The following is a 26,561-nucleotide window of genomic DNA, read 5'->3' as shown; positions in this document are numbered from 1 at the left end:
TGCTTGTGCTTGGAAGGACTAGTAGGGAAATAAAGAGATTCTGTATTTCCTTCCCAGCTCAGGTGGTTGGATGACGATTGCCGACATTTACGTCAGCTGCAAGAAAACAGACTATAGGCGTCTAATTACTGGTTATATGGTTACCGTCCTTTGTAGTAAGTACTTTAATGGGTAAATACTTTAATAGGTTTTAATGGGTTACAGGAAACTGTTGAGTGTACAATCATCTGAAAGTGGAATAATATCGAGTGAGTGGATGGTTGGCACCCCTACCTGCCACATATTTGTGTCCACCTATCACAGTTTCTCTTAATTCAAAATAATTAGTGCGCCATTTCATTTCTCCTTTTTCTTTCCCTCTCTCTCTCTCTTTTTTTTTTTTAATGTGTGTGTGTGTGTGTGTGTGTGTGTGTGTGTATTTCAACAAACAAAATCAGTAAAACCAGTGGAACTCACGTATATCTCCGCAAAAGCAGCCCTATCCCCCCTTATGCTTTTGACTTTTGACCTTCTCCGTCAAATTTTTACATGTTGTTCTAATGATCGTCAATGATTATTCCAGTTATAGTGCAATTCCATACCACTGTTTTCCAAAAAAAAAGAATGTGTATATATGTATTTAAATACAATATATATATATATATATATATATATATATATATATATATATATATATATATATATATATATATAACACATAATGGGTTATAATGAAGTACCAGGAGAAAATGATAACGGGAATCGACTGAAGGATATGTCAGGAAAGGAGGTTGTGCATTTGTGACTCGTATTTCAAACACAAAGATGCACATAAATATACATGGTATAGAGGGAATGGGGATCATGCTGAAAGGAGCCTAATTGCTTACATGCTCGTAGGGAGGTCTATGCCAAGAATGGTTGCTGATACGAGGGCCGTGAGAGGACGAAGTAGAAGTCTGTCAGATCATATGACTTTGGTATGCAAGACCAAGCTGCGAGGAGTGAGTTGGACCAGGAGAGAGGAGCAGTCAGGGAGAAAGAATGAAAGTCGAGTAGCTTAGAATCAAAGAAATGGCAGACGAACACCGGACCAAAGTAGAGTAGGAGTTAGAATCAGTGAACTGCAATGAAATGGATCTGGACAGCCTGTGGAATGCATATAGGGACTGCCTAGTTAGCAACGTTAAAGCGGTGTGTGGTGTGGCAAAAGTAACAACAAAGAAGAAAGGTACGGCATGGTGGGATGAAGAGGTTGAGAGCAGTGGAGGAAAAGAAGTGGCTAGAGTGGTTACAGAACTGGGGTTCAATTGAAATAAGAACTGAATATATTAAAAGCAAGAAGCACGTAAAGAGACTAGTGAAGAGGAAAAAGGAGATAAATGATGATGTAGGAAGAAGTATGAATGCAAACTACTTTGAAAATAGAAAATTATTCTGGAAAGACGTGCGGAAATGTAGAAGTGATAGTGGAAAGAAATGTGAAAGTGTGAAGGATGTAAGTGATAGATTACTAACCCATGGGGATGAAGTAATGACCAGATGGAAAGAATACATTGAGAGCCTGATGCTTGGGAATAGAGAGAGCAGAGCGGCTGTACACATGATTGGTTTTGGGGGTGTGCAGAGAAGCAATGCATTGCCAGAAAACGTGACACTTGCACGGGTGAGGAACGCCGTGAAACGGATGAAAAATGGGAAAGCAGTTGGGGTTGATGAGGAGTATGCAGAGATAATTTAATGCAGCGGAGACAGTGGAATGAAGTGCTTGGTGGAGGTACGTAAGAAGGCATGGATGAGTGAAACTGTGACAGGAAAAAGGCTGTGATTGAACCCCTGTACAAAAATAAAGGTGAGCGAAGTGAGTGCAAGGGTTACCGTGGAATAAGTTTATTTAGCATTGTATGGAAGGTATATGGAAGAATTATTATAGACAATGTAAGAGAGATATCAGAAGTCCTAGTGAGTGATGAACACGGCATAGGATGCCGTGTTCATCACGGCAATCAAATATTTGCAGTACGACAGATAGTGGAGAAGGCTTGTGAGAAGGACTACAAGGTGTTTATGGCATTCATGAACCTGGAAAAAGTATACGACACAGAATGTTTGTGGAAGGTTTTGCGCATGTAAGGTGTAGGTGGTACGCAGCTAGGTACCATGAAGGGTTTTTATGACGGTAGTATGGCTTGTGTGAGGGTAAATGGGTATCTAAGTGAATAGTTCACGATCAGTGTTGTCGTGCGACAAGGTTGTGTGATGTCCCCATGGTTGTTCAATATATATATATATATATATATATATATATATATATATATATATATATATATATGTATGAGGTGGTGATGAGAGAAGTAAAACCACGAGTAATGGAGAGAGGGATGGCGTTGGTAATGAATGGTGGTGGATGGAATATCTCAAATTTGTTGTATGCTGATGATGCTATGCTACTTGGAAATACCGGACGAGAGCTTTGCAGACTAGCGCAGAGTTTTGGTGATGTCTGTGGGCGTCGTGCCTTGAGAGTAAATTTAGAAAAGAGTAAAGTGATGGTAATCGAGAGAAGGTGACTCCCAGTGTGATGTTACAGTGAATGGAGAGAGATTAGAATTGGTGAGAGAGTTCAAATACCTGGGTACAGTGATAGAAACAAGAGGAAAATGTGCAAAAGAAGTGTAAACTTGTGTGAAATAAGGAAGGAAGATTGCTGGTGCTATGAAGGCTTTGATAAGAAACAGAGGCTTGAGAGTCGCAACAGCACGAGGCTTACATGAAAGAGTGTTAGTGCCAACTTTAACATACGGATGTGAGACTCTAGTGCGGCATGAAAATGAAGAGTCAAGAGTGAGAGCGGTGGACATGAGCCTGTTAAGCTGCTAAGGAATGTACGTGGAGCACAGGGAGTGGATAGGATACGAAATAATTTGATTCGTGAAAAATGTGGAGTGAGGAAGTCTGTGGACACCAGAATCGAAGAGAGTGTAGGTTACTGAGAAGGTATGGTCATGTGGAGAGAATGGATGAAAACAGAGTCGTGAAAAAGTTATGTCTGAGAGAATTTGAAGGAAGGAGGAGACGAGGTAGGCCAAGGAGAAAGTGAAAGGATATGGTGGATGAATGTGTGAAGAAGAGAGGTATGGAAGTCGGTGAGACCTGGGGCCTGACAAGAGATCGAGGTGGCCACATGAATGTTGTGAGAAGTGCATGATCAGGGATTTGGCACACTTTTTAACGTGACAGCGTCCGAAATGACTCTATCGGATACGTTTATGTGAATCTACAGAATGTTGTGAAAGTTTTTGGCGTATCAGGTTGAGCCAGGATTCCGGGGGCTTGAATGATGAGTGAATGAAGGCGTGGCCCACTGGATTGGGCAAACTTGGGCTGTCTGGACGTAGCTATTCCTCATCCTGCCCTAGGATATATATATATATATATATATATATATATATATATATATATATATATATATATATATATATATATATATATATATATATATATATATATATATATATATATATATATATATATATATATATATATATATATATATATATATATATATATATATATATATATATATATATATACTGTATAGATTGATAGATAGATAGATATAGGTAGGTAGCCGTGCAGTGTCGCGTTACCTCTGGGCAAATTATTCTTATGAGTAAATACGGGCCAGTAGCTGTGCTCATATAATACAATGCGGATAATAGTATGAGTACAAAAGCAACAGGTCCTACCACCCAACGCAAGGATACCTATGTGCCTTAATATCGCAACAAGATAATGTACCTAGGAGGTAAAGGGATCTTGTGGGAACCCTGTAGAATTCGACAGCTAGGTATAGGACTCACAATAACTTATGAAGAGTGAATAAAAATATGGTATCTTAATGTGTTGTTTTCAGATGATACTTTGTTGTTAAGTGAAGACGAAGGGGAGCTGCAAGGCTTGGTGAATGAGTTTGGAAGAGTGTGTAAGAAACGGAATCTAAAGATGAATGTAGGGAAGAGTATTGTTATGGTCTTCGAGAGAAGTGAAGTCAGTGAATGTACAATGAGGCTGGATGAGAAGGAAATGGAAAATGTGAGTGCATTTAAGTACTTGGGTAGTGTTATGAGTAAGGATGGAAGATTAGAGGGTGAAGTGCCTGAAAGGGTACAACAGGGAAGAGAGGTTGGTCGTTTCTTCAAAGCAGTGATAAGAAATAGGGAAGTGAGCATGGAAGTGAAAAAGTTACATAACAGTATTGTGATACCAACTCTAACGTATGGAGTGAAGCTTGGACCTTGCTGGAGTGACAGAAGTCAAGAGTGGGAGCAGGAAATGAGTTATCTGAGAGGAGCATGTGGAGTCACATGGAGAGACAGACTGACAAACGAGGAAGTGAAGGAGCGTTGTGGTGTGGATGTGGATGTGATAGAAAGCATTAGGAGAAACACACTGAGGTGGTTTGGCCATGTGGAGAGGATGGAGAGTGAGAGACTGACGAGGAGAGTGTATGTGAGTGAGGGGGAGGGGGGGAGAGGGAGGAGGAGGCCAAGGATGAGATGGAGAGGTGGAGTAGAGAGGTGTGTGAGGAATTGGGGTATGAGCTGGGAGCAGGGCAATGAAATGGCGGGGGACAGGGCGAGATGGAGGTGATTTGTTTGTGGCCACCCCTTACGGTATTAAAGCGTCTCGCAACAGATAGATAGGTAGATTAGTGTGTCAATTTTTTACTGATTACAATAGACGATACAAGTTGCGTAGCTCTTGTTGCCTTCACTATGAATAGAAATTTACTAATAAAAAAGTAACAACAGTTTTTTTTATCAAGCTAATTTTTAGGTTAATATTGAGATATGTTACGAAAAATATTTATTTAGCATGAGATCCAACCGCTCTCCCTCTCAGTGACAGCATGAAGCTCGTCTGGCATAAATGCCACAAAGAAGCACTTGTCCCACTGTCTCAACATCACCCAAATCAAGTTTCCACATGACCAGTTCACCATTCCAGCTTTGATACTTCAAATACTTAGTATGAATAAGAAATTTTGTCTTTTCTATAAAATATATTAAACTATTTACGTAATTAAGTAACATAGTAAGAAAAATAATGTCAAGTTTCGTAAACGTCGAACCTTGAGAATTTTCGCATGGCAAGAAAAAAACATATCGTCTGGCGTTAGCCAGAGTAAATTAAAGTCATAGCCCAAGGTACAAGGTTAAATTTTGCCATATACAGTTAAGTTAAATAAGCATCACATCATTTATTTTACAACAATGAAGTTTCATATAACAATGTGTGTCTTGGTTGATGGAATCTAATTTCCATCACACCCCCACATCTTCCTTCACACCCTCATATTCTTCCTCACACCCCCATATCCTCCCTCACACCCCACACCTTCCCTCACACATTTCAGTCCCTTCCCTCACACCCCCACACTTTCCTTCACACCCTCATATCCTCTCTCACACCGTCCTTCATACCCTTATATCTTCCCTCACACCTTCCTTCACATCCTTATATCCTCCCCTACACCTTCCTTCACACCCTCATATCCTCCCTCACACCTTCCTTCACACTCTTATATCCTCCCTCACACCGTCCTTCATACCCTCATATCCTCCCTCACACCTTCCTTCACACCCTCATATCCTCCCTCACACCTTCCTTCACACCCTCATATCCTCCCTCACACCTTCCTTCACACTCTTATATCCTCCCTCACACCGTCCTTCATACCCTCATATCCTCCCTCACACCTTCCTTCACACCCATATATCCTCCCTCACACCTTCCTTCACACCCTTATATCTTCCCTCACACCTTCCTTCACACCCTCATATCCTCCCTTACACCTTCCTTCACACCCTCATATCCTCCCTCACACCTTCCTTCACACCCTCATATTCTCCCTCACACCCTCATATCCTCCCTCACACCTTCCTTCACATCCTCATATCCTCCCTTACAACTTCCTTGACACCATCATATCCTCCCTCACACCTTCCTTCACACCCTCATATCCTCCCTCACACCTTCCTTCACACTCTTATATCCTCCCTCACACCGTCCTTCATACCCTCATATCCTCCCTCACACCTTCCCTCACACCCATATATCCTCCCTCACACCTTCCTTCACACCCTTATATCTTCCCTCACACCTTCCTTCACACCCTCATATCCTCCCTTACACCTTCCTTCACACCCTCATATCCTCCCTCACACCTTCCTTCACACCCTCATATTCTCCCTCACACCCTCATATCCTCCCTCACACCTTCCTTCACATCCTCATATCCTCCCTTACAACTTCCTTGACACCATCATATCCTCCCTCACACCTTCCTTCACACCCTCATATCCTCCCTCACACCACCAAACCTCCCCTCACACATTTCAGTCCCTTCCCTCACTTCGGACTGAAAATGTGTCATGACCTGGTGGGCGGAGCAACCATCCACTCACCACCGTGGTCAGGAGTCAAATGAATGGTTTCGTGCCAGTCGACGTCACTCCAGTGCACCGCCCCCTGCGCCAGCTTGGAGCAGTTTTAGAAGGAAGTGATCCGACTTGGTATCGGTAGACTTAGGAAACGAGTGCGAAACACGAGAAAGCAAGAGCGCAGCATGAGAGCCCTCCGCAGGAGCAAGTGCGAGAGGGCCTGAAGGGCCCACGAGCACTTGTTTCATAACTATATATTCAACGTAACCGAAACCCCTAAGACTATGTGTTTGTCTTTACTGAATATTATTATGTAACTGGCATGACAGAATCGTAGCTAAATACTGAGCAAAGGTATTTTCTAGTTGAGTTTAATTTTCCAGGCTATCACACTTTTAGTGGTGAAAGAAACAACAGAGCAGAGGGCGGTGTGTTGTTATGTATTAAATCAGGATTTCATCCAATCGTAATTACCAAGCCGCGTACTAAAAACACTGACAGTATTTATATTCAGCTTAGAAACGAATCTTGTCATAAAATCATACTTGGGTTAATTTATCGCCCACCCAGTCAGCCACTCAACATCGACATTGAAATTCTACAATCAAACTGCCGAAATCTCGTATATGTACAGCACCATACTATTTGGTGATTTTATTTTACCACTTCAAAAATGAGGAGAAGCCATATCCTCGTACATAGGGTTAGACCTATACACAAACTTGCAGGAAAGTTCATTGTATCAGTTTGTAAATTATCCGATATGTGGAGCTAACATCCTAGATCTTGTCCTAGCCACATCAGAAAATTTAGTGAATAACGTTATTGTAGGAGAGGAATTTAGTCAAAGTGACCGTCGCATAGTAACATTTAACATTAAATTCAGTAGAGACAATGTCAGGGACAGTTGCGAGAGAGTGCACGAATTTAAGATGACAGATTTTAATAGATTAAAGGTAATTGTAAGTGCATGTGACTGTCATCCCATCGCCGAAACATTAGATATCAATAATGCATGGAAATCTTTAACAAAAACTCACGACAATCCAGTCAGGTTCTGTATTTCAATCCGCAATAGAAGGCATGCCAAGAATTATAAACCCAAATGGTGGAACTCCGATATTAGACACTGTCTGGCAGCAAAAAGTCTTGCATATAAAAATTATTGTACAGGAAAAAGTGATAAAAACAAATATGATGCTCTTCAACGGAAGGTTTAAAAATTAATTAAACGAATTAAGAAAAACCTTCAGGGACACATTGCTAGTATCAGTAAATCAAATCCCAAAGAAGTTTTCAGTGACGTAAGAAACAAAAAGGTAATGACTCGATTAATTGGGCCCATAATCACAGATAACAAAGAGCAAACTGATGATGAAACCAATAATGGCGAAAATTCTTAATACTTTTTTCAAGTCAGTATTTACAGTAGAATTTTTTTTTTCTAATTTATTTAGGTTCTTTATTTACCATTCAGTACAAGCCCCAATACTCTGGGGAACAATGTCCCTGATGGTCAAGCAGGAAGGAGTACGTGAGGAAAACAAGATCGGTATCTTAGGGCATAGAAGGTATAGAAGTAATTATCATCACAAGCACAGTAATGACCACAGACATACAATGATACAAACATGGTACAAAGTTGGTACAGTGATTATACTTATATGTTTTGAGATGAGTAAAGTGGTACTGTACATAGATACACACATATGTACGTACTTATGCAGAGAGAGGCCAATATGCACACAGACATATACATATATATCTATACATATATTCACGCACATGTAGCCATAGACATACTGCATGTACAGTACAGGATAGGTAAGCATGTGTCAAGATACTAGCCCCTTCATGCCCGGATAAGTTTCATAAGTTTTCTGGGCTATGATGAGCGGGCTTTTCTCCCCTCCTCCTCCCTGGCCACCGTGCACTCCAAATATGTGTATTCTCGGCTTAGTTTCACCACCCAAACATATTTATTTTGCCACAAAACTCACATATCCCTATTTGTCGATGTTTGTTCTAGACAATAAGCAAAAAAAAAAAAAAAAACACTATATGTACGTTAAGGCCCTAAGAATAAACATTTGGGGTCATAGATTTCACTTCCCAACATCATAAGTCGAATGTTTACTAATTAATCTCTACATGTTATACCATCTATCGAAAGAGAATTTTTTTAGGCTTTGAATGGGGGGGTCCCAGTTTGATACGAGGTATGGTCTTCGAGTAAGAAGCGAAAAAGGAAAACCCATTTTCGACATAAAACAACTTTTTTATTTGGGGAGGGTTTGCGAAGAACTTTTCTCAGCACTTTTATGTTTTTATTTCATCCTATGCACAATTTCATTCTCTTTCATCTCAGTAAAAACCGGTGATCCTAGGCCTCATAGTGTTCGAGAAAAATGCAAAAAACTACGGCGTATTTTGCCACGCACTGACCCGCCATCAGCCACACTCACATTATTTACCCGTAGCGTGCTAACACTTTTATACTTGCTGGCTACGCTTTCTTTGGTTTTATACCAACAACTATTTTATATAATTACTTCTGTTTTGTTTTTAGTCCTCTCAGAAACCACATATGAACACGAAACTTGTTGGCAGCAAGTGAAACTGAAGTTGTACTTATTTCCCTGTCATTTGTGTTGAGGTAAATAACAATATATATTTTTCATTCATTCATTCATTGCCAGACGCCATGTATCCCACACGGGGTGGCCAAGGGCTTAGAGTTAATTGTTTTACAGGGAGGGGCACTAATCCTCCACCAACCCCACTTGACACGTAGGGATGCCAACAGCATCTGGTGTTCCCAGGCTGTCACCCATCCAAGTACTAACCAGACCCATGTAAATATACTCACATAAACTAAGCCGACTCCGCTCTTTCTTTACCCCTGCACAATTGTTGACTCTATACAGGGGTTTTATCCGCCCCTGTGTGGAGTACAACTCTCATGTGTGGGGAGGCTCCCCACATACAGCTCTTCTCAATAGGGTGGAGTCAAAGGCTTTTCGTCTCATTAACTCTCCTCCTCTTACTGACTCCCTTCAACCTCTGTCTCTTCGCCGCTCTGTTGCATCTTTATCTCTTTTCTATCGCTACATTAATGGTCACTGCTCCTCTGAACTGTCTGCTTGCATTCCTTCACCTCTACGACGGGCGCGTAGCACCCGTCTGGCAACAAACTCTCATCCCTTTTCTGTCAAACTCTCTAATGCAAGAGTTAACCGTTACTCCCAGTCTTTCATTTATGCAACAGGTCAGCTCTGGAACTGTCTCCCTCTGTCTGTATTTCCTGCTGCCTATGATCTCCAGTCTTTCAAACGCAGTGTGTCCAGGCATCTCAAAATGATCGGATCTTGAATTTGGCTCTCTATTGTATTTTGTTTTTCTCTTGGAGGGAACTGTTACTGCGGGCTCATGGCCTTTGGTTCCTTCTTCCTCGCATAAAGAAAAAAAAATAGATCAATAAAAAAAGAATATCACGTACTTCTCCAGTGGCCATGATCTTCCTGCAGGACCAGATCGGTTGGGAGGTGAGGAGTTTTATACTGTGTGTGTGTGTGTGTGTGTGTGTGTGTGTGTGTGTGTGTGTGTGTGTGTGTGTGCGCGCTCCACTAGTCAAGGTATCGCTCGGTATGATACCGGTCAAAACAATCACTCATGCAAAGCGGCACATCACATACAGGACACATGTTCCTTGTGTCCTTCTGTATCCCCAACTTGAAGCACAAGGTACACATGAGCCTCTTCTTGCCAGGGATCCTCGTCTGGTGGTGGCCTAGAGTGCGATCCAACCTCACGTCGTCGTCAATCACCCAACGATGCTTGTTTGGATATCCTCGTGCTCTGTGGCCCTGTTGTGCGGGAGCTGCAGGCCCAGGCATGAGTTTTCCCGATGGACCAGCAACTGGAGTGGTGGTGGTTCTGGCACCCCTGATGGGCCTCCTGCAGGTGGTGCTGGTGGTGATGGTGGCACCTGTGATGGCCCTGCTTCTGGCGGTGCTGGTGTGGGGGTCCCCTGCAGGCTGTGCTGGTGCTGGTGGTGGCTGGGCCCATTCTGGCACTGGTGGTTGTGCCTGCTGGGTGCCAGGTGATGCTGGTGCTGGCTGTCAGGTAGGTCGGTCAGGGACGTGGTGGAGTGTGTGTCCAGATGCGGGCCAGTCCACTTCATGGAAATGCAGAAGATCGTAGATGATCTGCTCCACAAATTCCAGGAGAGTTACTTGCGCGCATCTGCACTTTTTATACAAGGCAAACGCGTTGAACAGTGCCATTTGGATGAAGTAGAATGTGATTTTCTTCGTCCACTTGACAGTTTGGCGTTGGATGGGGTAGTACTGGACTATCTGATCGAAATGATCTACCCCACCCATATACCTCTTGTACCCTTCCACAGCGACAGGCTTGTGAATGACCTTCTCCACGTAGGTTATCTGCCCGTCGTTACCTCACACCCTCCCTCGAACCCTCTTCAGAATGGTGTCTGCTGTGTAGAATGCGCGTGTCCCTCCACAGTAGGACTAGCACACTATCCTTGTGCCTGTCCGCCATGCCCCCCTCAGGCAGGCTCTTGGCCTTGGCGATGGCCTGCAGTTGGCGTGGTGCTCCTCTAGGCAGCTGTAGGGTCCCACACACAAAATCATGCAGTGAAGAGTCGTTCGCACAGGGTTACAGAACTGTAATAGTTATCCATGAACAACTTGCAGCCCTGGTCCTTCAACAGTTCCATGAAGCCCAATACGGTGTTCTGGAGGGTACGCTGCATCCCTATGTAGACCTCGAGGTTCCAGATGTAGCCCGAGGACAAGTCAGCCAGCATGTACATCTTGATGGAATACTTGTTGGGCTTCTGGGGGTTGTAGATGCGGAAGGACAGCGGACCCTTTCACCCCAGTGAGCCCTCATCCAGGCTGAGCTGCTCCTAGGGTAGGTACACTGATATGACCGTGCAAACACGGATGAGCTGATCTTGGGTGTCCCGGGGAATGGCAAGTGAGTTGAAGGTGTGGAAGTGCTTCAGGATAGCGTTGAAGTGCCTTCCACTCATCGCCCACCAGACCCTAGGGTAGTCGTACAGCATGTGCACGACCCCCATGAAAAGGTATAACCCCAGGAACTTGGCCATCTCCTCTTCATTGCAGGAGAATCAGGCATCCAGCTAAGTCCTCAGGAATGTGGCATACTGGTTGGTTTCCAAGGTGAGGTATGACAACAACTCCCGCATGAAAAAGAGCTGGAAGAACTGCAGGGGAGTTGTTGGAATATCCACCTGGCTCCCTGGGGATCCAGTGAACGGCCCGTGGTTTGGTATGAACAGGCCACTGCTCCACCCAGGATCCTCTTCTGCGGTGGTGGCGGCGGTGGCAGCGGGGTCGGCCTGTCGACACCCTTCAGCCTGCTCTCCGACCCCTTGGATGTCCCCTTTGTCCAGGTAGCAGACCACGGCGTCTGGGAAGGGATGCCTAGGACGAGGACGAGGATGAGACAGAGGGCTCTGGGGGCACCAGTCTCCCCAGCCTGGCCGGTGAGGATGTCACCGTAGCATCCTGCACAGCAGAAGCAGGTGGAGGGGCCATCACAAGGAACGATGGCCTGTCTTCTGATGACACTGGCTCGCCAAGGGGGGCAGAGGGGCCTGGAGATTGGGAGCTGACAAAGAGAGCGGTGGGACTGGCAGGTCCTAGGGATGGAGAGGGTTCTCCGGTGAAGCCGGCCGATGGTGGTGGTGTGGTTTCCCATGGTGGAAGGCGGCAGGGCAGCTCCTCTTGCTTACCGGATGGTTATAGCTCAACCTCCTCCACCCCAGCACGGTCACTCTCAATGTCGCTCTCCGACTCTACCTCATTGAGGATCTTATGCCACTCGTGTGGTTCTAACCCGCGTTTCATCTTTGCAAGACTGCTGTCATTGCACATCAGTTGGAGAATAAATTGCTGTCAGTGGGATTGTGGACCCTGTGGCTGTCCAATGCTGTGGTAGTAGTGTGAGCTGAAATATAGGAGTCAAGACATTTTATTCACAGCCAGCCAAGAACTTGGCTCAACACTAGCCCAACTCAAGGGTTCATGATATACGTGTATGTCGTTGAAGAACGTCGTCTCCTACACCGGACTTAGCGCACAGGTACTGGGCCGCTAGCACGTGTTCCTTAGGCCACTACCTGTGCACTAAGGTGTAGCAGACTGTGTTTCCCTTACGAGATAACGAGCACAGTCCGTTTTTCATTTTCTTTGCACATTACACATAACCAATTCTATCATTTTTATGAGATACACAGTACATTTCACCAGTAACATGTAAATGGATGTGTTCTGTAGGCCGTCATCTGTGCACTAAGGTGTAGCAAATGGTGTTTCCCTTACGAGAACACACTGCAGTAGTCAATCTTTCACTGTCTTTACACATAAAACATAACCCAATCTATTACTTTGTATGAGTCAAGATATTTTATTCACAGCCAGCCAAGAACTTGACTCAATACTGGCACAATGCAAGTGTTCATGATATACATGTATGTCCTTGAAAAACATTGTCTCCTACACTGGACTTAGGCACAGGTAGGGGCCACTAGTACGTGGTTACCTCTTTCATTTTCTTTGCACATTACACATAACCAAATCTGTCATTTTTATGAGATACACTGTACATTTCACCAGTAACATGTAAATGGACGTGTTCCTTAGGCCGCTACCTGTGCACTAAGGTGTAGCAGACGGTGTTTCCCTTACGAGATAACGAGCACGTGGGTCCGTTTTTCACTGTCTTTTGACATAAAACATAGCCAAATATATCAATACATGGGATACACAGTATATTTCACAAAAAAAAAAAAAAAATGCACATGTTCCTAACCTCATGTTGCATTTCGCTACTTTTGTGCTAGCTCAGCTGTACGACACACTCGTCATTACGAGCACGTGGGTCCGTTTTTCACTGTCTTTTCACAAAAAACATAGCCAAGTATATCAATACATGGGATACACAGTACATTTCACCAAAAAAACATTATGTAAATGCACGTAAATGCGAGAGGGATGTCTGTTGAGCAAGGAAGAGTGGCTGTACGTGACAGAAATAAATGGAGAGAAATTGTGAATGAATAAGTGATGACGCAGCCCTGAGGGGATATTCTCCCGCATTTGGTCTGATCAGCTAGTCAGGTCAGGTGCGGGTAAGGGGATGGGTCTGTTATGATGTGGCAGGGGTAAACCAGTTCTGCTGTCAGGCCCTGCTGTGGATGTCACTGATTGCATTGCACAGTTGACCCTTGTGCGGTGTGGTGCGGTGAGGATCTGTCCGTTCTCCCCTTTGGGGCTAAGATGCGAATGAATGTGTTTGAATGGATGAGTAAATGGAGAGTGAGTCGTCCTGTCTCGGCTACCTCCCTTTCCTTCGGGGAAGCAGCCTAGGTATATAGATAGATAGATAGATAGACGTGTCCCTACCCTCGCGTTGCATTTCACTACATTTGTGCTAGCTCAGGTGTACGACACACTCTTCATTACGAGCACGTGGGTCTGTTTTTCACTGTCTTTTCACATAAAACATAGCCAGATACATCAGTACATGGGATACACAGTATATTTCACCAATAAAATGTAAATGCACGTCCTACGTAGGTCAATTACATGGCCCATACCTGACCGGTAAGGTGTAGCAGACGACGATTGCTAGAGAAGCGCGTGGTTCACTTTCACTTTCTTTTCACATAAAAAAATAATAAAATATATCACTGTATGAGATACACAGTATATCACACCATCTACAATTACGTTTCTTGCATTGCATTTCGCTACCTTTGTGCTAGTTCAGGTGTATGACACACTTCATAACGACCACGTGGCTCAATTTTTCACGTTATTTCCACATAATGCGTAGACAAATCTATCAATATATGAGATACACAGTATATTTCACCCATAAAATGTAAATGCACGTCCTACATGGGTCAATTACTTGGCCCGTACCTGACCGGTAAGGTGTAACAGACGATTTCGGTAAGGTGTAACAGACGATTTCTAGAGGAGCATGTGGTTCACTTTCACTTTCTTTTCACATAAACAAATAATAAAGTGTATCACTGTATGAGACACATATTATATTTCACCAGGCCCGTCCATAGGGGGGGGGGGCAAGAGGTGGCACTGCCCCCCCTATCAGGTTCTCTGCCCCCCCAACTTAAATTCTGACATTAATGAGAATTATGAGATTACTGTAGGCCAACTGTTGTAATTGACTGGAGGGCATTCGTCATTCAGTAATTCAACAGTTGCAGGTTCGGTACTTTAAAATAGTATACCCTAAAGCTAAAGAAAATGAGACAAACCGGGGTAAAGAAAAACGTTTCTAAAATCAGCTGCCGGTCAGCTGATGCTTGGTGGAGCCTGGCGCCGGTGTAGTGTGGCATGGACCGTGGTCCTGAACAGAATTTCCGGTGGATGGGAATTACAAGGTTAGATTTATTGTTTTCGACTTTAGAATAGGTCTGCATTTATGAATGCACTGTAATACATATGACGTGGGAAAACATATTTTTGTTTGATTCTAGCTGCTAGCATTTTTATGAAGTATTCTGAAGCATTTCCGAACACCATTTACTCGAATGTTCAACTTCAGTGTTGATTGTTGACAAGCAAGTAATGGACGGGAAGGGGCAAAGAGGTACGTGGCTAGATGAGCACTTGAGTATGTAACTGCTCTTTCTCTTTTAGTTATAATGTGCAACGTGCCATACTATCATATCATTCAGGAAAGACCTGAGTTCTCTTTTACTCAGATACTTTATGGGAAAAAATTACAAAAGAGAAGTTTATGCCTTCTGTTTAGGTTGTCATTCCTTGTCTGAATCCTTGACCTTTAATTTATACATGTACAAAGTGAAGTAGATAAATGATATTCATAAGTTTTATCAAGATTTCTTTACCAGTGTTATGAGGTCAGGTCGGGCTAGGATAGGCCTATGCTATTTTTATTTTTAGGCCTAGCCTAGTTTTTTTTTTTTTTTGGCCTAGATACAGTGTAGGCATGCAGCTTGTATTCAAGTAAATTGATACATAAAGTTAATAATAACCATAACATTAAGGCTTGTCCTGTTTTTATTAAGGGTAGGCCAAAGGATTTTGGCCGACCTTTAGAATTCTTATTATATATATGTTATTGTCTGGTAATATTTTACTTTGTACTTTCATCCCCTATACTTTTACAAGGTTTTTGTTTATTTACTTATTTTCTATTATTTATTTTTCGGTAATTCCTATTCTGTGCTAAAGGGTAATTTATCCTTTTTTTTTTTTTTAATTAAACTAGCTTGTCTAGCCAAGGACATTGGCCTTGCCTATTCCAGTTCTGTATTTTTTTAACAAAAAGCCAAATGACTTACCTGCCATTCTGCCACTGTGCACACACTCACATTTTTTTTACCACATACCATAATATGATTTTACCAAGAGCTTGGTGTCACTCATCCACAGGTCAGGAGCATTGTGACCATATGGATAGATTTATGTGAAGAATCTTCAGAAAATTATCAGCTATGTCTATTACTTCATACTTCAAGCCTGTTGGTTCACATGGGAAGCAACTGGAACCAAATTCATCTTCTGATAAGAAAGAAAAAGAACCAGAGAAAAACAAGACTGGTAGAGATGGATCAGGACCAAGTGAAATCAAAATTCCTTCAGATTTAGGGGAGGCTGATCATGAACCAGTACAGCCTAAGATTGCTTCTTTTAATCCAAAGCAGTATGGTAATAGTAAGAGAGACTTCTCAGCATCCTGGTATAATGGACGCACATGGCTTGAGTATTCAGTAGAAAAGGGGGTAGCATTTTGTTTTCCCTGTAGAGATTTTAAAAGTTCTTCTAAAGACCGTACATTTACTAAAGAGGGTTACTCAAACTGGCGCCATGCATTAGACATACACAAAGGTTTCCAAAAACACGAAAATTCTCAAACTCATGTAGAAGCTATGGTTATATCGCAGGAGAGAAAAATGTGCATAGAGAAGAACCAGAGTGTCAGTACAATGGTAAATGAAAAGCAGTTGGAGAAAAACGGGTACTATATTTAATCAGTGGTAGAGGTAATTCAGTTTTTATGTGTGAATGAGCTACCTATGCGTGGAGATCGTAAGAGTGGAGCAGGATGTTTCGATACAAATAGTGAGTCTCAAGGTGAGTCATCTGGTCATTTTATGAAGTTATTTCAGTATACATTGTCTAAAGGTAAGAAGCTCTCGGAGATTATTCAAATGATTCCTAAGAATGCCTCCTATACTTCTGCTAGGATTCAGAATGAGATAATAGATATTATGAAAGACACTGTCATAGAGAATGTTGTTAATGATATCAAGGAGGCTGACATACCATTTTTTAGCATTAAGTCTGATGGAACTCGTGACCCTACCAACACAGAAAATATATCTGTAGTTGTAAAATATGTAAAGGGGGGTAAAGTAAATGAGAGTCTAATTGGTATGCCAACAACAGATGATTTTGATGCAGAAAGCCTGGCCTCATTAATACTTAAAACACTAAATGAATGTGGACTTGATTGCAGTAATATATTATCTCAATGTTATGATGGAGCATCTGTGATGTCAGGTCAGCATGGAGGTGTTAAAAAAAAACTACAAGAAAAACTTCAGAAGGAAATTCCATATGTACATTGTTTCAATCAACAACTGCACTTGGTTGTGGTACATGCAATTGAAATGCAGAATGATGTAAAATTGTTTTTTTCCATTTGCAATAGCCTGTACAACTTTCTACACCGTCGAAAGCTAGACAGGATTTATGATGGAACAAAACTCAAACGACTTTTGGAACAGAGATGGTCAGGTCATTTAGATACTGTGTCTACTATCTTAGAAAACCATGAAAGGATAGTGAATGCACTTGAATCTTGTGAAGAAAATGGATTTAATGCTGTAATTTGTATTGAGGCAACAGGTTTATTGAAGCAGATCAGAAGTAGGAAGTATATGTTCATTGCATATTGTGTTCAGACAGTCTTGAGTTTAATTGAACCTGCTGATAAGCTCCTACAATCAAGTGATTGTGATTTGATGACTGGAACTAGACTAATTGAATCTGTGGTCTGCAATGTGAAAGACATGAGAAATGATATACACATTTTTGAGGGAATCATGATAAAACTTGCAGATCATAATCTCTCTGAACTTGAATATGTACAGACGTCGGAATAAGTTCGTTTCCTTTTCTGTCGGCAGTGACACGTCCATTGATAGCATCGACTAGGAGACGAACCAATGTTGAGACTTGAGACAGGAGAGAGTCAACGGCCAGTTGGAGATTATCCATGTTGAGTTTGAGGTAGAAGAACTGAGAAATAACGTTGAGATCTGAAAGGTGGCGTTGTAAGATATCGGTGAAATTGTTTAGAGTGGACGTGACTTCATTGAGTTGGGTTGTGAGCTTCTGTAACATAGTGTGTTGGATTTGAATGACTCGGCGTTCTGATTCTAGGGCTGAAGCTAAATGAGTGAGATCAGATTTGAAGGCAGAAATGTCACGGGCTGTAGCAACGCCAAACAAGCCACTCAGAATCTCACCGCCGAAGTCGAAGAGACCTCGTTGCACACAAGAACGGCCCACGGGTGTCTGAAGGGAAAATGTGTCATTGAGCTCAGTGAATCTGTGACTTATGTATTGCAATTGCCAGGAGAGTGCGAGGAAAAGGTTATAGAGATACTCATTCGGGTTGTGTGTCCCCATGAGGGCCGTGAGATGGTTCCTGATTCCGTGGAGCTGGTGCGCGTAGGAAGGTAGGGCAATGGCTACGTCGGCCAGGGGCACAAGATCGTAGCGCAAAGAGGCGATGTCGTCGATAAGCATTACCTCGCCTCCCGAGCCGACCAAGGCCCCGGGACGTACTCCACCATCGTCCTGACCTGACCCAGACCCCAGGAGGGTCAGCACTGCCAGCAGGGAGATCGCTAACATCGTACCTAGAAAATTAGGGTAGAGTTAATGGGGGAGGTCATGAAGAGGTTGATTGGCAGAGCGCAGTTTGGACCGATATTGACTGATTGATGAATGAGCAGGTGGAGATGGAGAGGAAGGAGACTGAGGGATAGGTGGAGACAAAGTAGACTGAGGGATGGGAGGAGGGGAAGAGGGGGCAGGAGGTTGTGGAAGTGACTCTTCCAACACGAGGCCACGGGGTGCTCGCTTTAAGTCATCGACGTGGACCCATCAGGTGTCCCTAGTGGACAGGTCCTGGAGGTGAAATTTGTTGCCTTGTTGAGTGAGGACGCGGTGAGGCCCTGTAAATATGTCATCCAACTTAGAGGAACGCGTATGGGAATGAGCAAAGACAAGATCGCCTACACTGATAGTGATAGGAGAGGCGGACTTATGTTGGCGCTGCAGCATGTCCTCCTGAGAGGAAGCCAAAGTGGATTGGACATACTGGTGGATTGTCTGGAAGTTGGCCAATTTTAGTTTAACATAATCCTCCATGTTGTAGATGGGTTCTGGCTTTGAGGATAAGAGAGAGTATGGGAAGTCCTTGTCAAAACCAAAGAGGACGAAGAAGGGAGATTCAGCAATGGATGCATTGATGGAGCTATTGATGGAAGATGCCACTTGGGGAATCCAGTCATCTCAGGACGAACTATGGGAGCCTAGATGTCTGAGGCACTCTAAGATTTTTCGGTTGTGGCGTTCTACAAGGCCATTGGAAGCCGGATGGTTAGGCACGACATTGCACTTACTGATCTGAAAGTGGTGACAGATCTCATCGAGAAGGCTGTTGTTGAACTCTGTACCGTTGTCAGTAAGAATGGTATGAGGGGTACTGAACGGGCAAATTACGTGATCTACAAGGGCACGTGCAACGCTCTTCGCGGTCTTGTCGGAGAGGGGAACGAGGACACAGTAGCGGGAGAAGTGGTCGACCGCTACGAACAAGTACTCAGCACCAGATTCTGTGAGAGGAAGTTTTAAGAGATCGATTGAGACAGTTTCCCATGGTCGTGATGGGATTGGGTATTGTAAGAGAGGTGCTGGTAAGCCGGTTGATCCTTTGTGGCGGTGGCAGGAGAGACAAGAGTCACAGTGGGCATTGATATCGCGGCGCATGGTTGGCCAATAGTATTTGAGACGTGCTTGGCGCAAGCATCGGTCTTTGCCTGGATGGGAAGCTTGAGGAGTATTATGAACAATATGAAGAACCTTTGGTATCAGGGTAGTGGGGACAACAAGTTGGCGTACTTCGTGATTGGGCATATCTTTGCCTGTTAGCAGTGTTTTCCTGTACAAGAGATCATCATCTAGCATGAACTCATCTAGTGATACTGGCAGAGTAGGTAAGGTCGAGGCATCGCCAGATTCTAGGAAATAAATGAATTTGGACCACATGGGGTCTTGGCGTTGAAAGTTTCGAACAACTTCTGACGTTAGTGTAGCATTTTCAGTTACTTCAGGCTGCAGTGATGTTATAGCTGCTGCTATGTGACGTGAGAGTGCGTCTGCAACTACATTCAACTTGCCTGGTACATATTGAAAAGTGGGATTAAAGTCATGGATGATGACATACCATCTAGCTAACCTACCTGTTAGGTTGCGATTCTTGAACAAATCACATAGTGGAAGGTGGTCTGTTTGGATATGCACTGGATAACCATAGACTATATCTCTGAAATGTTTCAAGGACCAGATTACCGCTAGCGCTTCGAGATCTGTGACACTGTAGTTACGTTCAGCGGTTGTAAGGGTGCGACTAGCATACGCTATTATGCGCTTCCTTGATGCTTCATCGAGTTGCATCAAAACGGCACCAAGTCCAGTGCCCGAGGCGTCTGTACAGAGAAGGAAGGGTGTGGTATAATCAGGGAACGCTAGAACAGGGGCATTTACAAGAGCTGTCTTTAGCTTTTGGAAAGCCTGTGACTGGTCGTTAGTCCAAACAAAGGGCACATTCTGCTTGAGTAAGTGGGTCAGAGGAGCGGCGATCTGTGCATAATCCCGGATAAAGCGACGAAAATAGCCACTGAGGCCCAGGAAACTTCGTACAGCGTCGGTAGTGGTAGATTCTGGGAAGTTAATGATCGCCTTAGTTTTATCCTCATTAGTATGAATGCCTTGTGCACTAGGAATTTGATTTTCTTTTGCAGGAAGTCACATTTACTGAGATTGATTTTCAGGCCTGCGAGCTGGAGGCGTTCAAAGACTTGCTGGAGTTTGGTAAAATGATCAGGGATGGATTTACTCACAACATTGATATCATCTAGGTAAGCAAAAAGAGAGTGTCCCATCATACCGCTGAAGACTGAATGGATAAGTCGCATGAACACGGAAGGAGCATTTCTCAGACCAAAAGGGAGTCTCTTAAACTGAAAATGTCCGGAAGGGGTGCTAAAAGCTGTGACTGGGCGAGAGGACTCTTCCATTTCGACCTGCCAGTACCCGCTGAGGTCTAAAGATGAAAAGACTACGTTATTGTCACCAAGGGATTCTAGCAAATCAGTGAGGACAGGTAACGGGAAACGGTCTGGAACGGTGACAGAATTGACCTTACGATAGTCGACTACTGGTCTAAAGTTGCCGTCCTTCTTTGGTACTAAGAAAAGTGGGCTGTTCCATGGACTGACGGAGGGTTCAATAATGTCCTGGTCTAACATGTTCTGTACCATTTGATCTGTCTGCTTTCTCTGGCTGTGAGGAAATCGATACGCTGGTATGTAAATCGGCTGAGTTCCTGGTAGTAGTTCAATCGTATGTTTGACAAGGTCTGTTCTACCCATCGGTTCACCGGGTAAGGCAACCACGTTTCTGTACGAGGTCAGAAGGTCGAGGAGTTGAGGCGTATTTTCTGGGAAATCTGTGCAAGTGAGATGTGAGAGCATATCGGGTGAATGCGTCGGCGCAGATCCCGTAGAGTTAATAATACATACACCGATTGGCGTATCATCAGTCTGAATAGTAGGAATTGAGGAATCCTGGCACACCTTTACGGCCGCTGGGTATACTAGGAATTCTCCAATCTTTACACCACTTTTAAGTTTTAGTGGAGCATTTGTGACATTGAGCAAGTACAGGTAGCATAAACTGTCCTCTAAGACTGTACTCCACGCTGACTCATAAGTCAAGCCATTCACACAACACGTCTCAGGTAGGGTTAGTACATCCACTCCTTCTTTCGCACCGGCCACACAAACAGAGACTTTGGTGAACTCATGCGGTAACAAAATTGTGCACGTATTCGTTACTGCATGTTTCGTCTCTGCGTGTTGGAGAAGATCATGCAGACTGTGTGAGGTAGGTAACTGAGACATGTCTGAGTCAGCGATAGTGTTGTCAGGAGAGGATGTAAGGGCCATGTTCGAAGGCTGAGATGATGTATAAGGAGACATTGAGGAATTTATGTCCTTGCTCGCAGTCAGTAAAGGAATGAGCTCTGTATTCTCAGATGATGATAGTGGTGGTTTGGGCTGGGCTGGACTCTTTGGTAGTGATAGGGACAGAGGTAATTGACGGACTGATTTGATCGTAAGAACAGGACGGGGACATTCCATAGTCTAAACTGGGAATCCGGAAATGTCTATACTACCACAAGCAGGTAATAATGCAATGGAATGTTGTGCCATGGTGGAGAAACCAAGAAGGGCATCCGCGGGATACTGCAAGTCATTAGTGACATGAAATTCAATGAGGATAGGGGGCAAATCTCTGTGGAGTTTGACTTCAAGGGTGACTCTTCCCTTAACCTTAAACTCTGAGCCGTTAACACCACATAGGCGAATGTCTGGTGGTTCTAGGAAACTGACGTGGCTGTGATGGCGATGAATAATTTGTAAGGAATTTTCGGAGATGAGATTTACTATAGATCCTGTGTCCAAGAAGAATGACGTTGGTATGTCATGACTGCTTCCGAGAATGACTAAACCCGAGGATGTTATGGGACCTACATGGCGGATGGGGAGTTGGGTTTCTGGTTCTACGTGATATTGGTCCGATACGGGCGCGGCGCTTCCCCCGACTATGGGCGGTTGAGGTAACGACATTCCTCAGTGGTGTGAGTCGTGCTTGATTTGTGGTATTTGCAGTGTGGACGACGTGAGTGGGAAGGCGTACGCTGTCTGGTTTGGGAGTGAGGACGTCTGTATGTACGGTCGCAACTGGATGCTCAATGTCCAGGATGACCACAGCACCAGCAAAGAATCGAAGATTGTCTGTTTCGTCGGGCGCTAGATTGATCACGACCTGCGGTAGGAGAGCGATGTGTGGCAGGTCTGCTGCGTGTGGTGGGATGGGAGCGAGATTGGTCTGGGGTAGTGGAGGTGTGACAGACTGAGGAGGCCAAGGGTTGGGTGGTGCCCTGACGCGTGTAGTTCGAACCTGTTCTTTCACGAATGGCTTTAGTGACCTGAATAATTTTATCTCCTGGATTGAAACCGATTTCCAAGGCTAGCTCTCGCTGTTTAGGAGTAAGCCAGTGAAGGAATCTGAGGTAACCAATTAAGTCAGCAAAGTTGGTGAGTGAAAGCATTGGAACGCCATTCTTGTCTTCTAACCATTTCGTGCCTACCAGTAATTGGAGCATCTCGCTACTAGTTGCTTTCATGGCGGCGGCAGCTTCGCAGAGCTTGGCATATTGCGCTGGGGCGCGCAAGTCCTCATCTAGTTGGTTTAGGAGATTAATGAATCCCATGAGAGACGCGGTATTTGAATGCTGGCAACAAAGGCTGATGAGTTCTGTACGAAAATCAGCAAAGGTACGAATACTATCGAAATGTCCTGCATGGATCATGGATCCGATGTCTGATTTACCGTGGTGCAAGCGACCGAGGAGGTAAGGTACTTTGAGCGATTCCTCGGTAATTTGTCTATTGTTTATTTCTGTTTCGACTTCTCTGAGGAAATCATAGAAAGACCAAGTTGGGTCCTGGCCGGTAAATTTGGGACGATTGGCATCGTCGAGATAGATAGACTGTGGAGGGTTGGCCATGGCTGGAAGTGTAGAAGTGGCGGCAGGAGAGGTGTGGGAGAGAGAGAAGGTAGTGGCAGTTAAGGGCGAGCAAGACGGGGGATGAAGGGAGGCAGGAGAGGGAACAACAGGGGAAGGAGTAGAGGAAGAAGAAGGGAGTGTAGAGGCAGGAGTAGAGGAGGAGGTATCTGGAGTTATGAGGGTAGGATGGGTAGTAAGTGATTCTGCGGGAAGTGAAACGGGAGTCTCAGGTACAGGGCGGTGGTACTCTTTGCCACTTCGGCAGACGGGGTATGAGCAGGTGATGTTTCCGGGTCGAGAGGGCTGGTGGTAAGCAGTTGACGTGGAAAGTATGACATTGAATGCGGCAATGGAAGATGAAAGGATGAAGATGGATACGTAGGTGGAAATGTATAAATAACAATGAGAGAATGGAATACACTAGGTGTGAAAATATGAATGAAGGGGCGGGGATGAATGGTTTAAATAAAATGCGAAGGATGAGATGGATAATAAATAACGTAGGTGAAGATGAAAACGGGGTAATGGAAATGAGATGGAATATTTACAATAACCAATCTGTAGAGAAAATCGAGGATAATCTCTATAGAAAGGAAAGATATACTATACACAGTAGAGATGGGAGTGTTGAGATGTATGACGTGCAGGGTGGCTGGGTGTAGCTGGGCTGGGGTGGGGCGGGGCGGGGCGACGGGGCGGGGCGGGGCGGGGCGGTGGTGGAGAGACAGCTGGGCGGAGAGGAGAAGAGACGCCACGATGAATCACCGGCAGGGAGTGGCGGTCTTAGGAGGCTCCATAATGCAGACCAGATGTGGGCGACGGCGGAGGCCGGTGGTGGGTGGTGAGGGCAGATGTCGGCGCAAGACAGGTGTAGAGCTGGTGAGTTGCAAATGCAGGGAATGGTGGTGGGCAGGCAGCGGGCAGACAGTGATAAGTGGCACCGTGGGGTCAGGAGCTATGATGAGTCTGGAACAGGTGCTGGGAACAGGTGCAACAGGTGCGTAGGTCGGCGACGGTGACACGTGCGGTCAGGAACAAGGCGTATGGGTGCGGTTGTTTGAGAGGTGAGCACTGGTGAGAAAAATGGTACACTCGAAAAGCACAGCCAAGGTATGACACCACTAGAGGCACGGAGGAGGGGCGAGGCTGGCGGATGCGAGACGTTGTGTATCTTGTTGTATCACTAAAATCCAAGGAGGCGGTCAGAATCTGATGGTTCGAAACACCGCTGCTACCAAATGTAACTTGCAATACTTTGGTGATAGAAAGTCCGTGTACAAACAGCTAGATAAGGAGTTTATTACAAGCTCACAGTAAAATAGTCTGCCCTTCTCCGCTGTCTGCTATCAACTGATGCAATAACGCCGTCTTCAGGCGTGGGAAAGGGTGCTGACCTAGCAAGATTAGTGGGGGCATGTATGCATTGGGGGGGGACATATATACATCGGGGGTAGATATATTGTGGAGGGGGTACATATGAGAAAAATTAGAAAAGGAGGCAAGGTAATGGGGAGAAGGAAGAAAGTGCGTTATTATGGCAAGGACGCAGGGACAGAACTAAGACGAAAGCATTGAGAATAACATTCAAGTGAAAAGGGAGGGAGAGAAATAGAGAAATTAGAGAAATTTGCGGAGAGAAAGTAGAGATTACGGGTGGGAAGAAAATAGGTTTAATTTTTAGGGCAAGAAAGGGGAGTGCCACGGTGCGGTGTAAGAGGTGTATCAGTGGACTGCTGTTCGTAGGGACTTGAACTCGATCCTCGGTTTTTGAATGTCGTTGGAAAGTCTTAAAACATTGGAGCGCGGTAGATCGGTGGTAAGGTCTCGGGCTCGTAATCGTGAGGTTGCGAGTTCGCGCCCCGCCTGGTGGCTGCTGTGCTGGAAGGGGTAGCGCTCTCCTGTAACCCTAGCAGGGCTGTATGATCTGATGAGGTCTAGCTCGGGGATTAATCCCTTTGTCAAGTGGGTTGGTGGAGGGTTAGTGCCCCTCCCCGTAAAACAAATAACTCAAAGTCAAATGGCCACCCCTTACGGGATTATGGCGTCTGGCAATAGATAGATAGATAGAAGAAAGGGGAGGAGGATGTTAAGAAGGAAAGACAAGGGGAGGGAGAGGGAGGGAGAGGGAGGGAGGACGGGAGGGAAAGACAGTGGGAAGAGCGGATTGAAAGAGGAGATTTCGGGTGACAGGGAGAGACGGAGAGAGGTGAGAGAAAAAGGAGCATGCAGTTATTAATGGGGAAAGAAAACAGTGAAGGAAATGGGTTTAGTACAATTAAAGAAATACGGAGAGAGTAATGGAGAAAAAAAGGTAACACATGACAAATGAAAAAAGTAAGACAAAGTTGTGACACAAGGAGGATGAAAGAAGAGTGAGGTAAGGAGGGAGTGACTGAAGGGGAGACAGACGAAGGAAAGGCGAGAGGGAGGAAGTTAGGAACCGAGCAGATAGTTATAAAGAAAGAGGAAGGAGGGAAAAGGAAACTGGGGATGAGACAAAGGATCCAGAGAGAGAGATGGGGGGGTAGGGGCAGTACACAGACAGGCAGACAGATAGGTCGACAAATGTTCAGAAAGTGTGCGTGTGTGTGTGTGTGTGTGCGTGTGTGTGTGTGTGTGTGTGCGTGTGTGCGTGTGCGTGTGCGCGCGCGCGCGCGTGCTTCCATCCCTGTGTCACTTCTATAACATTGTTCCATTTTTTCACCTGCGTGTTTTCCTCTTCTCTGCTTCAGTTTCTCCTCTCACTTTTCTTATCAGTATTTCTCCTGATTGTTCTTACCATTCCAAGTCTCTCTCTCTCACTCTCTCTCTCTCTGGGAATAAAGAGAATGTTCTCATAGTCTATGTCTCCTTAATACGGCCACTTCCTGAGTTGCTATGGAATTTTGGTCGCTTGAAAAAGACATACGTCGACTTAAAAAGGGTTCAGGAGACTAAGGTGTCAGGTTCGCCTGAGGACTGTGGGACTTTTTTAGTAGAAACTCATAGACTACGAGGTCAGTTCATTAAAGTGTTTAAAATCTGAATGGGTTTCACAATCATTACATAGAGAGGTACTATTAACACGGACTCGGTACACAACCATGGCTGGAAGCCGTAAATGAGAAAATTTACCAACAGAATTACGTGAAAACTTTTTCACGTGCATGATCT

This window comes from Coenobita brevimanus, chromosome 100 (assembly GCF_032717465.1).
Source record: "Coenobita brevimanus isolate Jiangsu-jjx chromosome 100, ASM3271746v2, whole genome shotgun sequence".
NCBI classification, from domain to species: domain Eukaryota; kingdom Metazoa; phylum Arthropoda; class Malacostraca; order Decapoda; family Coenobitidae; genus Coenobita; species Coenobita brevimanus.
This window is presented reverse-complemented; position numbering follows the sequence as displayed.